The sequence below is a fragment of the Doryrhamphus excisus genome, unplaced genomic scaffold (assembly GCF_037039965.1).
Source record: "Doryrhamphus excisus strain RoL-2023G ecotype Guam unplaced genomic scaffold, RoL_Dexc_Guam_v1.1 HiC_scaffold_24, whole genome shotgun sequence".
Lineage (NCBI taxonomy): Eukaryota > Metazoa > Chordata > Actinopteri > Syngnathiformes > Syngnathidae > Doryrhamphus > Doryrhamphus excisus.
Genome location: NW_027621862.1, coordinates 7,393,510 through 7,407,602, shown reverse-complemented (window position 1 = coordinate 7,407,602; position 14,093 = coordinate 7,393,510). Strand labels below are relative to the sequence as shown.

The following is a 14,093-nucleotide window of genomic DNA, read 5'->3' as shown; positions in this document are numbered from 1 at the left end:
GTGCTCCATGGCCTCACCGAATTCCTCCCACACCCGAGTTTTTGCCTGGACAAGCGCCGAAGCCGCGAACCGTTTGGCCTGACAGTACCTGTCAGCTGCTTCCGGAGTCCCACAAGCCATCAATGCTGGATAGGACTCCTTCTTCAGCTTGACGGCGGCCCTGACCTCTGGTGTCCACCATCGGGTTCGGGGCCTGCCGCCACGACTGGCACCGACCGCCTTGCGGCCGCAGCTCCAGTCAGCCGCCTCAGCAATGGAGGCACGGAATATGGCCCATTCGGACTCAATATCCCGGTCCTCCCCCGGGATGCAGGTGAAGCTCTGCCAGAGGTGAGAGTTGAAGACTCGACGAACGGGAGACTCTGCCAGACGTTCCCAGCACACCCTCACTACTCGTTTGGGTCTACCAGGTCTGTCCAGCATCCTCCCCCGCCATCTAACCCAACTCATCACTGGGTGGTGATCAGTTGACAGCTCAGCCCCTCTCTTCACCCGCCTGTCCAGAACATGCGGACGCAGGTCTGATGACACGACTACAATGTCGATCATAGACCTGCAGCCTAGGGTGTCCTGGTGCCAAGTGCACTTATGGACATCCCTATGTTCGAACATGGTGTTAGTTATGGACAAACTGTGGTTCGCACAGAAGTCCAATAACATCACACCTCCCGGGTTCAGATCAGGGAGGCCGTTCCTCCCAATCACGGTCCTCCAGGTCACACTGTCATTGCCCATATGGGCGTTGAAGTCTCCCAGTAGAACAACAGAGTCACCAGGACTCCAAAAAGACCGGGTACTCCGAACTGCCATTTGGCGCGTACGCACACATGACAGTTAGGACCTTTTCCCCAGCCCGAAGGCGTAGAGAAATTACCCTCTCGTTCACCGGGGCTGACTCCAACACAGAGGCACCAAGCCGGGGGTCTATTGATAAGCCTACACCAGCTCGCTGCCTCTCCCCTGCAGCAACTCCAGAGTGGAACAAGGTCCAGTCCCTCTTTGGGTCATGACCGAAAGAATGACATCTCGGATACAGGCGGCTGAAATGAGTTTCCTCCGTAGGGTAGCTGGACTCACCCTAAGAGATAGGGTGAGGAGCTCAGTCATCCGGGAGGGCTCAGAGTAGAGCCGCTTCTCCTTCACATCGAGAGGAGTCAGTTGAGGTGGCTCGGGCATCTAGTCCGGATGCCTCCCGGACGCCTCCCTGGTGAGGTGTTCCGGGCATACCCAGCCGGGAAAAGGCCCCGGGGCAGACCTAGGACACGCTGGAGGGATTATGTCTCACAGCTGGCCTGGTAACACCTCGGTGTCCTCCCGGTGGAGCTGGAGGAGGTGGCCGGGGACCGGGAAATCTGGGCTTCCCTACTAAGACTGCTGCCCCCCGCGACCTGGACCTGGATAAGCGGAGGAAAATGGGTGGATGGATGGACTTGTATACTAAAATGAGATGGAGATAATTGCAATATTTGTCGGAATAGTTCTGGAACAAATGGTGGAAGGAGTATCAGACCAACATTGCTCTGAGACAAAGATGGCATACGCCAAGAAGAAACATGCAAGTTGGAGATGTGGTGATCGTCAAAGAGGAGGAGGTTCCCCGAAACGAACGGAAACTGGCTGGGATTCTTCAAGTCCATAAGAGTGACAATGGACTAATGAGGACAGTTGCGGTGTTTCACGATGCTTCAATGTCCCGCAATGGCGTGTGAATGCACTCAAGAGCAGTAAATGCATCGAGAACAGCAGTAAAGGAAGCGTGAACTCTTTACTGGACCAGGTCAGCTAAGTAACAAAGACAATACATCTGCAAGCTCTTCAAAGGACACCTAAAGACCACAGCCATAGCAGAGGATGGTTTCGATCCATCAACCTCTGGGTTATGGGCCCAGCACGCTACCGCTGTGCAACCCGACTCAAGGTTCAACGTGACATTGTGACATACAAAAGAGGAACTCCCCATCGGGGAATCGAACCCCGGTCTTCCACATGACAGGCGGAGATACTGTCCACTATACTAACGTGGACTGCTGCTGAGCTGATGTGGTGTCGATTGGCCAAAGGGGAATTCAGAACAGGCTCGTGGCCCATGACCGTTTTCATGGTAGCTGGAGACTTTAACCACTGAAATCCATCCCGCTTATCCTCATCAACGGACTGTATTCCCCACCCGTTACCAGCATGGGGACAATCCAACCCAAGATGGGAACACACTGGACCAGGGACACAGCAACATAGTAGGTGGCACAGACACAGCTTCACATTGCCCCCACTTTTAGACTCGACTGAAAAAGGACTCTCTTGCTTGGTGCTAACATGATGACCATTAGCATGTTAGCATTTAAGCTAATTTACTCATGTCTCAAGGCAAATAGACACATGGCATGATGTGGGGACACTATGGGACTGCCTTAACACTTTTGGACCTTGAGGCTGTCCAGCTCTGCCAGAGGTGAGAGTTGAAGACTCGACGAACGGGAGACTCTGCCAGACGTTCCCAGCACACCCTCACTACTCATTTGGGTCTACCAGGTCTGTATCACCAAAAGAGCTGAACCGCCCAATGTGGGGCTCGAACCCACGACCCTGAGATTAAGAGTCTCATGCTCTCCCCACTCAGCTAACCGGCTAACCGGCTAAAGAATGAATGATTAATTAATTTAATTAATCAGAGGCATCATGACCAGTCTGCATCAAAACATTATCTGAAATCCTGTGGCAGGTTTCTGGCATTGATTCCTAATTCAGTTGCCATCCCTGATAGATGGTAATGGTAATGGTAATCATGCCCGCGTGGCAGGCGAGTCTCTTTGCTTGTCTGACGTCTGTGTCGCATCCTGATTGTCGCATCCTGAACGACAACACATCACAATGTCATACTCTTTGGATTCAAGCACCTTCTGGCGTAATGGGATCCATAACAATCATGTCAGCTGTGGATGCAATGTCAATTCGTTCTTAAAGGGCAAGTGACAAAAAGAAGTACATGGTTCAGAAATCAGCTGCCAAAGTTTCACTGACCAAGCACCCAGGCACTGCTGGGATTTGAACCCAGGATCTCCTGTTTACGAGACAGGCACTTTGACCAGCTTAGCCACAGCACCAGCAGTGCATCTGGCACCAACCCAAAAACAGTTCGCCAATGGGGAAAAATGTTCATACAAGGGAGGGAGTCCAAAGTCCAACACATGCGTGAATTGAGAGTCCCTGGGTGGGCTCGAACCACCAACCTCTCAGTTCACAGCCAAACATGCTGACTAATTGCGCGACACAGACTACAACAGCATGACTGCAGTCAGGTTTCACTAAGTGCTGTCCACCTTAACTCTCGGGTGGTCCGGTCTGTTACGTTTCAGGTGTCATTCTGAATTCTAGCAAGCAGCCATTCTTGTGGGGGACAAGCTCAACAGTAGGAATGTTAAGAGAACTGACCAGTCCGCTATCAATGAAGTTCTCGTCCGCCCCAGAGTCAATTAATGCTGTGGTAGGAGAAGCTTCTCCCGCCCAGGATATCGTACCTTCCACCTGAAGTCGGCCCACCAAAGCGGATGACGCAGCCGGTGTGGTTGGAGCGGGCAGTGCCAGCAGCTGGGAAATTGTGTGTAGGACTCCCACAGTACAGGCACAGCCACAGGCGTAGACGGTGACTCCTCTCCGCTGACGAAAGGCGACTGGCTCCCAGTTGCATGGGGACGACACTCCCAATGTCGTCAGCCGGCTCTCCGCTGCTGGAGCAGGGAGAGAGGAGTGGTGCCGGAAGAGCCCCAGGAGGTGGGATTTGGAGCCGACGTGTGGGTCGGAGAGGCGCCGCCCGATACGCGTTTCGTAGTGCCTTGTCATTCCAGCAGCTCTCTGCTGCTATGCCGGTTAGCTCAGTTGGTCAGCCTGGGGATGCTAATAACGCCAAGGTCATGGGTTCGCCCCCCCGTACTGGCCTCTCTTCTTTATGTGCTCCTGGAACAACAAAACGGCGACAACCCACTGGAAACGACCAATGGGGGCAGGTGACCCCATTGTCCTAGAACCAACCTTTTGCTGATGTCAAGGATCAGCTGGCAACATGTGCATGGGAGGAAGACACATGGTTTGTGTGAGGGGCAACACAAGTCTTTCCACTTCTAGTTAAAAGCCAGGCACCTCACATCGTTTCCATAAAGTACCAAGGGATTGTCCTGTTGCCCTTGTATTTTGTGGGCAAAAAGGAGGCGTTTGCAAGTGGACCTCAGACCCTATCACTGGTCACCTGAACAGGGACTTGAATCCCGGACACTCAGATCAAAAGTCTAATGTTCAGGTGACTGGCTCAAACTTTGTCTTGTCTGACCACTCTTTTGTCCAGAAGATATTTGGCTAATGTGGTCTGATTTCTTAAACCTGCAAATGTCCAAATACACAAGAGTATTGTCTTTGTAGGGAGCATTGCAGTACATGTGACATGTATACTACATATGACATCAGAAATGATGGGTATTTATTCAACAGAACAAGAACAACATTTCTTTTAAATAACAGCATAGGAGCTGATGAAACACAGAGAAGGCACTGCTGGGATTTGAACCCAGGATCTCCTGTTTACTAGACATGTCTGTCAAAAAGTCACAACAGTATACAGTGTCTTCTCTTACGGGCCGCTGCTTACCAGTCGATGGGGTTTGACTTGATTCCTTTTAACATAAAAGCATTCCGTCATCTCTTAATCTATAATCCTGGCTGGCGCTTTTGCAAAAGCTAACATTTTCAAGCAGAGCTTCTGTGTTTCACCAGACCTTTGCAGAAACAAACTGAAATCTGCGACTTGATCAACCTAACTTCTGATCAAATGTGTTGGACCATGGAGGCTTTAATGTGCTTTTGAAAAGTCATTGACACACAGTTTGCCAATTGGGACCCACACAAGTGCTGTGCGAGAGTGGAGTGCATACACGAATGAACAGTGACACTGATGCACCCTGAGAACGTCCCTGGGTGGGCTCGAACCACTAGCCTCCCGGTTAACAGCCGAGCGCGCTGACCGATTGCGCCACAGAGACTCACACCCTGCTGACTTCTGTTCACATACTAACGCATGCTATGCTTCCAGCATGCCCTTTGTTTTGGATGGGACTCGCACCTTCTGGTGTAACAATCAAGGCATTGCAAACCAGGACACCAGCTTTACTCTTTGATGAACGCAAAAGAAGAAGGGAAGATAAGGGATAGGGAGGAGAGGGGAAAGATGCGAGCGCCTTTGTTGAGAGCCAGAGAAGAAGCTCTCCTCTCTGCAAGGTCAAGTACAGTATGCCAGAAGATTTTACGTTGTGAGTTGTCCTGAGACAACAAAGGCCTGGATAACTCAGTTGGTAGAGCATCAGACTTTTAATCTGAGGGTCCAGGGTTCAAGTCCCTGTTCAGGCGGTGAAGGTAGGCCCCTTCCCTGAAATGTTAAACCTACTTCCTTTATCCTCCTTCTGTGGTCAAGTACAGTATGCCAGAAGATTTCTGCTCCTTCATCCTCAAAACCGAGAAGGCCAAGGAGATGACCGTGCACACAAGGAATAACGTGTTTAAGTAACCCTTTTCGACCAAGCAACATTGCGATCTTCCAGGACTGTGGGTAAACGCCATTCTCAATAATTAAATTGAAGATACAGTACGAGACAGGCACTTTGACCAGCTTAGCCACAGTGCCAGCTGTGCATCTGGCACCAACACAAAAACAGTTCGCCAATGGGGAAAAATGTTCATACAAGGGAGGGAGTCCAAAGTCCAACACGTGTGAATTGAGAGTCCCTGGGTGGGCTCGAACGACCAACCTCTCAGTTAGCAGCCAAACGCGCTGACCAATTGCGTGACAGAGACTACAACAGCACACAAGGAATAACTTGTTCGACCTAGCACCTTTGCGATCTTCCGGGACTGCTTTGCGATCTTCCGGGACTGTGGGTAAACACCATTCTCAATAATTAAATTGAAGATATGGCATATCGGCTCCTGAATCAACTTTGCTGCCGCCCTCAGTAACCTCCCAACCAAATTATAAATACCACATGGCTCATCGCTTTTAATGGAATGCAACAGTTTTCCTACCTCATCTACACTTACCCTCTTAAATTGAAAACTACGCAGTTTATCCTACATTGTCTTGATCTTTATAATAGAATCTGACAGTCTACCGTCAACATCTATCATCTGATCTCTAATCAAATTTACTTTATTGATAAAAAATGGAGAAATATTTGCCAATTTGGACAATTGTCAATCTGCCCCCACTTTGGACACATCGTCGTGTTTCATTCATCTTTCAGATGTATCAACAAAAGAGCTGAACTGCCCAATGTGGGGCTCGAACCCAAGACCCTGAGAGTAAGACTCTCATGCCCTACCGACTGAGCCAAACAGGCCTTTTTCAGCTGCAGATATAATTTTTTGTTTTTCTTTTTTATCGATGTGGCCACCTTGATGTTTGATCAATTCCACAGACAACCTTGTTTCTCAGGGAACAGAAGGAGCGAGACTTTCAGTCATCAGTAGTTCTACAAACTCCGACTCAGGCCACATCTTTGTACCCGACATTTCCAATTTATGATGATGAATTTAGGATTTATGATCACTCTGCAACTGCCTCTGAACAGACACCCATGTCCACCCTCTCTTGGGGAACATTTGACTCGACTCAATTAAATGACACACTCAAACCAAAATTCTAGAATCCTCCCAACCCCGTTGGCACATCATGTCCCCACCCCGAGGTTATCAAACTCGCTCCCAAGGAAATGTTGGAACTTGGGAAAGCATTAAGAATGGCAAGAAGTAGGATTAAGAATCCTACTTCTTGCCAAAAGCCTACCCTACCCAAAAGTCTACCCTATGGTAGAAGATAAGATATGCCTTTATTCGTCCCTCAGTGGGGAAATTTGCAAGGTCCCGCAAGTTCCGCAACAGCAGGGGGAGTACTTCAGTATGTTTACAGACCATGGACTCCTCCTAAATTTAGATACATAGCCTTATCCATGCCAAAACCACACAACAACCTCGACCAAATCCTGACTGACATATGTAACTGACTTGGTACATAATCACCGTCTCAACGGAACTGAATTAGCCCAACTGTTGACATTGACCACAGGCTCCAAGTATGGTGCTTTTTGTACGGCCATTTAGCCAATTCTGCCAAAGGGGAATTCAGAACACCCTCGTGGCCCATTACCATTTTGATGGTACCTGGCGACTTCAACCAGTGAACTCCACTGTACCGCTTATCCTCATCAACGGACTGTAATCCCCACCCTTCACCAGCATGGGGACATTCCAACCCAAAATGAGAACACACTGGACCAGGTACACAACAACGTAGTGCGTGGCACAGACACAGCTTCACCCTACCCCCACTTTTAGCCCAGACTGAAAAAGCAGAGAAACCCCTTTGCAGCTGAAATTGCTCAGTTGGGAGAGCGTTGGACTGACTATCTAATGGTCCCTGGTTCAATCCCAGTTTTCAGCACAATTGCTGTTTACATTGTGAGTTGGCAAATAGTTTGTAATGGGGTGACTTTGTTTTCTTGATTTCATCAACATCGATCACGACAACACAGCCAGTTACATATTAAGACCAGACAAGTACAGTTGGGAGGTGACATACAGAATCCTGATGCATATCATGTTACAATCAGACACAAACAGGATGGAGGACCAGACCTTGAGTTCGTGCAAATGTTCACAGCATTAGGTCTGCAAAGTGTTCAGCTGATGCACATTTACTGGAAAGGAAAATGGGCTTTTGTCACGGTAGCCGTGCCGACACAAGCTAAAATGTTTCTCCCGCCAGGACAACACCCACATGAAATTCAAGCTATGCTCGCAGACGAAAAAGAACCAGCTGGAATGAGCAATCTGCACCTCCAAGTCTGAGTTTATGGTTCTTGCCCAGAAAAGCATAGCTCACAGCCGTAATTGTATAGTGGTTCCTACTCTTTGTTGTGGCCGCAGCAACCCCGGCCGATTCAGGGTCATGGCAGGTGTGTGTTGCTTTTGTAATTGTATTGTCTGAAAAGACAAGATTGTCTGTCCACTTGAAGTGTGGTGATGTAAAAATACACTAGTTTTGACCACACCTGTATTTTAGTAAACATTATTAGCATGCAATGAATCAAAGTATAAGGTACGATGTCGGAGATCAAGAACGCTTTTGTTGGGAAAAAAAGCCATAACATATCATTTCGACAATACGGGTATCAAACCCGCTATTTCTTGCATGTAGAGCAAGAACTCTAGCCTTTGAGTTAAATCCCCCCGCTGCACAAGAAGGCTGCCACAATTTCTGCAACACCAAAACACTAATTAAGATGTGTCATTTTGAGTCAGCAAGACCATGTCCACAAAGGAGATGAGGTGACCGAGAGGTTAAGGTGATGGACTGCTAATCCATTGTGTTCTGCACGCATGGGTTCGAATCCCATCCTCAGGACTATACTACTGCACCAGTTTTGACACCACCTGTGTTTTTAGGAAACATCATTAGAATGCAATTAATCCAAGTATCCGGTACCATGTGGGAGATTGAGAATGCTTTTTTGGCAAGAAAAAGGCATACTATACCATTTGGAGAATGCAGGCATCGATTCCACTTCATCTCACATGCGAAGTGAGCGCTCTTGTATGAGCGCGTCATACAAGAATGGGATTTGTTTTTGTGTCCTTCGAATGAAATGTTTTCCGCATGTTGCAGAATTTTCCACAGGAAAGAAATCTTTAAGATGTATCACCAAAAGAGCTGAACCGCCCAATGTGGGGCTCGAACCCACGACCCTGAGATTAAGAGTCTCATGCTCTGCCGACTGAGCTAACCGGGCCTTTTTCTGGCAAGATATCACTTTTTATTTTTTTTTTAATTGATGTGGTCTTTTTGATGTTTGATCAGTTCCACAGCCAACCTAGTTTCTCAGGGAACAAAGGAGCGAGAGGTTCAGTCATAGCTGAGAACTTTGGAAGTGTAGTCATCTTAACCCTCCTGTTATGTTCATTTGTCAGGAACAGCCATGATGTTCCCGGGTCAGTTTGCATGCTTATTTATCTGAAAGATGTCCAAAACCAAAAAAATCCCCACAAGCATTGTTAGTTATTCACTACTAACTCCATTACTAACTATTCTATCAATGTTTAGTGCAATGGTGTACCTTACCTCTCACAGGTAATGGTTTAATTCATTTTAATTAATTAATTAATTTAATTAATCAGAGGCATCATGACCAGTCTGCATCAAAACATTATCGGAAATCCTGTGGCAGGTTTCTGGCATTGATTCCTAATTCAGTTGCCATCCCTGATAGATGGTAATGGTAATGGTAATCATGCCCGCGTGGCAGGCGAGTCTCTTTGCTTGTCTGACGTCTGTGTCGCATCCTGATTGGCTGGCACCAAATGTCAACGACACGAGCGCGGCCCCCGCTTGGCAAGTGAGAATTCTACCACTGAACCACCAATGCCACGTGGGGACACACTGTAAGAGAAAAAAAATCAACTGTCAAGTGGATGAGCCTCTGCAAAGTGGCGCTGAATGACAACACATCACAATGTCATACTCTTTGGATTCAAGCACCTTCTGGCGTAATGGGATCCACAACAATCACGTCAGCTGTGGATGCAACGTCAATTCGTTCTTGAAGGGCAAGTGACAAAAAGACGTACATGGTTCAGAAATCAGCTGCCAAAGTTTCACTGACCAAGCACCCAGGCACTGCTGGGATTTGAGCCCAGGATCTCCTGTTTACTAGACAGGCACTTTGACCAGCTTAGCCACAGTGCCAGCAGTGCATTTGGCACCAACACAAAAACAGTTCGCCAATGGGGAAAAATGTTCATACAAGGGAGGGAGTCCAAAGTCCAACACATGTGTGAATTGAGAGTCCCTGGGTGGGCTCGAACGACCAACCTCTCAGTTCACAGCCAAACGTGCTGACCAATTGCGCGACAGCAATACAACAGCATGACTGCTGTAAGGTTTCTGTTACGGTCTGTTACGTTTCAGGTGTCATTCTGAATACTGCCCTTCCGCAGGAAAAGAGCCTTTGTACTTTTTCAACATGAGCTCTAAAGAAAGGTATAAGCTGAGATATACTGCATTGGCCGGGAATAGTTCAGGATAGTGGATAGTTCAGCTGAAACGTGCTAAACTTTCCCCATTCATTTCCAATGAGAGCGAAAGGCCACTATGAATGCAATATACTTTTGTCCGGGGGTGGCGCTGTGGCGTTCATCCCCACTATCCACTATGGATGTAATATACATTTGTCCAGGAGTGGCGCTGTGGTCGCTTCTGCTCCCTCCACCCACCACATCCATCCTGAACTTCAGGTAACACAGCACAATTGCTTTTTCCGAGCGAGCGACGAGACGACGCGACAAAAACACGGTAAACTACAGTAAAAAAAATATATTTTCTTTTGCATTTCAGGCTACAGAAAAATATTTTGTCTTTGAACTGTTCTGTTTAAATATTTAGTCTTTGAACTGTTCTGTATAGTGTTTAAATTGCTTTCACGTTTCTCTACGTGGGTTTGTGGCGCTATTGTATTGTTCGCTATTTTCCGACCCCGTATACCTATTATATGCATTAGCGACAGTTATTTGGACAAATATAATGATAGCTCATAAGACTTATGTTTTTTTTGTAAGTACAATGTTATAGTTGTTCATGGATAAGTACATATCATCTGTTAAATTAAACTCTTATGAGCTATTGTAAAGTGAACAAAGAAAAGATGATAGTTTATAGACATTGTTGTAGTCTGTAAATGTTCTTGGAAAAGCTCATATATGACAACAATACACATATTTCATACATGTTGCTATCACATACTGTAACATGTACTTGTATTCAGCTCATATATGACAACAATACATATATTTCATACATGTTGCTATCACATACTGTAACCTGTACTTGTATTCATGGTTTTGGATAATAATACATTATATTATTTCATTATTTCTGTCACTGTAGAGAAAAAATGAAGAGATTGTTTTTCCCCGGGCGAATCAGTGTGGTCTTCCGCAGGGGCCCACTGGGATTCCTGCTGCAGGATCCCACCGAGGAGGCCAGGCAAATTAAGGTCAACCCGTCGAGGAGGGACAAGTCTCCTGTTGCACAGCAGGAGGTTGTAAGGCAAAACGCCCTTGCAGTGGTCCGTCAGAGAGGGGGAGATGCTTCAGACCAAACTGAAGTACTGGGCGAGTACATCCTGCAGTTTGGGAAGTACAAGGGGATGTCCTTCCGCTGGCTCCTGGAGAATGACATGGGATACACTGTGTATCTCATCCAAAGCCAACAGAGAGAGGAGGCTGCAGGAGTGCTGGTGGCTGAGGGGCATAGCAAGGACAGCCTTCTGTCACAAAAATGCACAAACTGCAACAGTACCTGCAGAAGCAGCAACAGCAGCAACAGCAGCAGCAACAGCAGCCCTCCACCTCTTTTACCATCGCCTCCACCTGTTCCACCACAACCTTTGCTGAGAGCACGGGTGAGTGTTTTTAAAGTTACACTGCATTGCATATGTATGCATTGGACCATTTTATTACTGTTGAATAACTATATTACCACTCTTTTCTTTATAGCTAAGGACGAAGACGAAGAGCTGGAGAAAGCCATGCTCAGCATCTCTCCAGATATACTCAGTATGTGCAGTTTATGGATATGTACATGTTAGGCTCTTTTACTTTCCTAGCCTTGTCTATGTGTTTTGTATAAAGTAAATCACTCTAGTTTCTATGTGTTTTGTATAAAGTAAATCACTCTAGTTTCTATGTGTTTTGCAGGTGGATCTGCTCCACCAACATTAGAGCTGCTACGGTTTTCAGGTCCAGGGCGAAGTTCTTAAATAATGACCGACCTCAAAGGGCATTTTGTGATTGCATGTGTTCTCGTCACGTTCTACTTTTGTTCCTTTCATGTGTGTTCTACCTACAGTCCAAGTGACTGACTATGAATTGATACAGCCTACGAGAGGGTAAGTATAATTTGAATACATTCTTTTGAATGGATGAAATGGTGAATGATGTTTGCTCACTAACGCCGGAAGCATGTGTTTGCAGTGAGCCATTGTGCTTCTCCTGCTCTAGTTCAGGTTGGACTAGACCATCACAAAAAAGGTCTATTTAATTCTTTAAAAAGCCAAACCAAGTAGTTGAAGTAGCAAATGGCAGTTTGTTGTGAGTGACTCTACTAATACCCCTGAAACGCCAATATTTCAATCAATCAGTCTTTCATCACGTTTTCTCCGGTTTTAGACACAGAACATGCACCGACTGGCCCAGATGCACCAGAAGATGGTAAAGGCTTTAAGTGATGTTTGACCATTTCAATCCAAACTGATTTACACTCACGGTAAAATGCACCACCGCCTCTTTCCTTGTGTAGCACCAGCTGCGCTGCCTCCAAAGATTCCAGTGCCTTTCCCACGGGAGTTGATGTTTCTGCTACCAGAGAAAACAAAGACCAAAGAAGAGACACCACAGCCTGCCCCAGGTGAGTGGTTAACCTTTCTATGTGACTGACTGCACCTGATATTAATATAATATTAACACAGTGTACATGTAATTTGGTTTCATTTTAGAAATTGCATGTGCTCCTGGGAGTCCTGTAGCCTCCACTCTATCTGCAGCAGAGCCACAGTCTGCACAGAGACCCCACAGTAAGTAACACAGCAGTATAGTGTCACATTAAAAAGGGTGTCAAAATTGACATGTGCATGTCTGTTTCCAATTAGACCAACCACCAGTCCCACCTACGGCAGTCCCACCTGCGGCTGATATCAACAGGCCTCCACCTCAACAGTTTCTGTCATTTGACCAGGAGGTCAATAAGTGGAACTGCACACACCAGCAGAAAATATGGATGAAGTTGGAACTGGAGTCCATGGGTCTGTGGCCAGGCTCCCGCCCTGTCAACAACCCTATGAAAACCTTCTCCCTGTGGCGCTTACCTCCCCAGCCTGAGCTGATTGACAGTATTTATGATCTGCCGTCCTCAAAGTATTTTCATCTTCACGCCTTTTTCGTCTAAAAGCCGGAAAATGACCACTTGATGGGGCGGCTAAAAAACAACTACACCCTGCCGTGCTCTGGTGACTGTTCTCAGCCACGTGTTGTCTCTGCTGGAGTCGGGAGACCGCGAATGATTGTGGGCCTCACTGGACAATACTACCTGCTCTCCTCCCGGCTGTGCTGTAAGAGCTGCAATAGGAGGTGGTATTCCGACAACCCGCTCTGGCTGGAAAAGCTTCCCAAGAGGTTTACCAATCTGTTGCCAGCGTTACTGACTTACAAGAAGGCCATCTGTAAGTCAGTACTGGATGAGTTGAGACGGACTGGAAAATCACCCACAGACATGGCAAATCAGGTCAACGAGATGTTGCATCTCAAGTATGAGCGTGCCAACCTGGCCTATCTCCTGTGCTGCCAGAATGTGATGGATGGAGAGGCAGGAACTTATGGCGGCCAAAAGACCATCACTCAGTTCCTTCGGCAGGAGTGAAAACCGGAGCCTTTTGGGGGCTACAGTGATGCTGATGGCTGGAACGGGGTCTCTGTGTCTGCCCACTACCTCACCGACTGCTTGCTGCATGAGTTCCGGAACCAGAAGGACACCATTCAGCGGATGCTGCAGGGTACCTTTGGACAGGCTCAGCTCAGACCACACCCAGAAAGTGGCCAAGAAAGTCACCTTTCACCTGGTGTCATGTCGTCATACGCTATGATGAATGAGAACTGGATGATCCTGTCCTGGGTCATGGTGCAGTCTGAGATGGACAAAACCCTGCAGCTGATGTACGAGGGTCTCTCAAACCGCTACAACAGGGCTGGCATTGAGAAAGCCCAGTTTCAGTGGGTTGACAGGTGAGACTTCATCACTTTAACCAGAAATGTTTAATCAAAAATTAACTCTATTAAATGTCATTATTTCATATGTTATTTGTGTTTCTCAGAGATTGCTGCGCACTGTTCAGGGTTGCAGAGTCTTCTGCGGAGGAACATCTCAACTGGGATGCCTGGCAAACAACTGATGCAATTGTTACTGAGGCCACATCTGGGAACCTGTTGAATACATGTGCATCAAGAACCTC

At 47.2% G+C, this 14,093-nt stretch overlaps 7 non-coding genes across 7 annotated transcripts; 3 read left to right on the top strand and 4 right to left on the bottom strand.

Annotated features, from left to right (window-relative positions):
- Positions 1-3,027: 3,027 nt before the first annotated feature.
- Positions 3,028-3,101, bottom strand: trnat-cgu (transfer RNA threonine (anticodon CGU)). The gene has a single exon. It is a non-coding gene; the product is annotated as a tRNA-Thr (tRNA).
- A 1,852-nt stretch (positions 3,102-4,953) lies between these two features.
- trnan-guu (transfer RNA asparagine (anticodon GUU)) lies at positions 4,954-5,027 on the bottom strand. Its single transcript has one exon. It is a non-coding gene; the product is annotated as a tRNA-Asn (tRNA).
- A 291-nt stretch (positions 5,028-5,318) lies between these two features.
- Positions 5,319-5,391, top strand: trnak-uuu (transfer RNA lysine (anticodon UUU)). Its single transcript has one exon. It is a non-coding gene; the product is annotated as a tRNA-Lys (tRNA).
- A 2,013-nt stretch (positions 5,392-7,404) lies between these two features.
- On the top strand, positions 7,405-7,477 carry trnav-gac (transfer RNA valine (anticodon GAC)). The gene has a single exon. It is a non-coding gene; the product is annotated as a tRNA-Val (tRNA).
- Positions 7,478-8,358: 881 nt separating this feature from the next.
- Positions 8,359-8,442, top strand: trnas-gcu (transfer RNA serine (anticodon GCU)). The gene has a single exon. It is a non-coding gene; the product is annotated as a tRNA-Ser (tRNA).
- Positions 8,443-8,752: 310 nt separating this feature from the next.
- trnak-cuu (transfer RNA lysine (anticodon CUU)) lies at positions 8,753-8,825 on the bottom strand. The gene has a single exon. It is a non-coding gene; the product is annotated as a tRNA-Lys (tRNA).
- An 879-nt stretch (positions 8,826-9,704) lies between these two features.
- Positions 9,705-9,778, bottom strand: trnat-agu (transfer RNA threonine (anticodon AGU)). The gene has a single exon. It is a non-coding gene; the product is annotated as a tRNA-Thr (tRNA).
- Between the last annotated feature and the right edge of the window lie 4,315 nt (positions 9,779-14,093).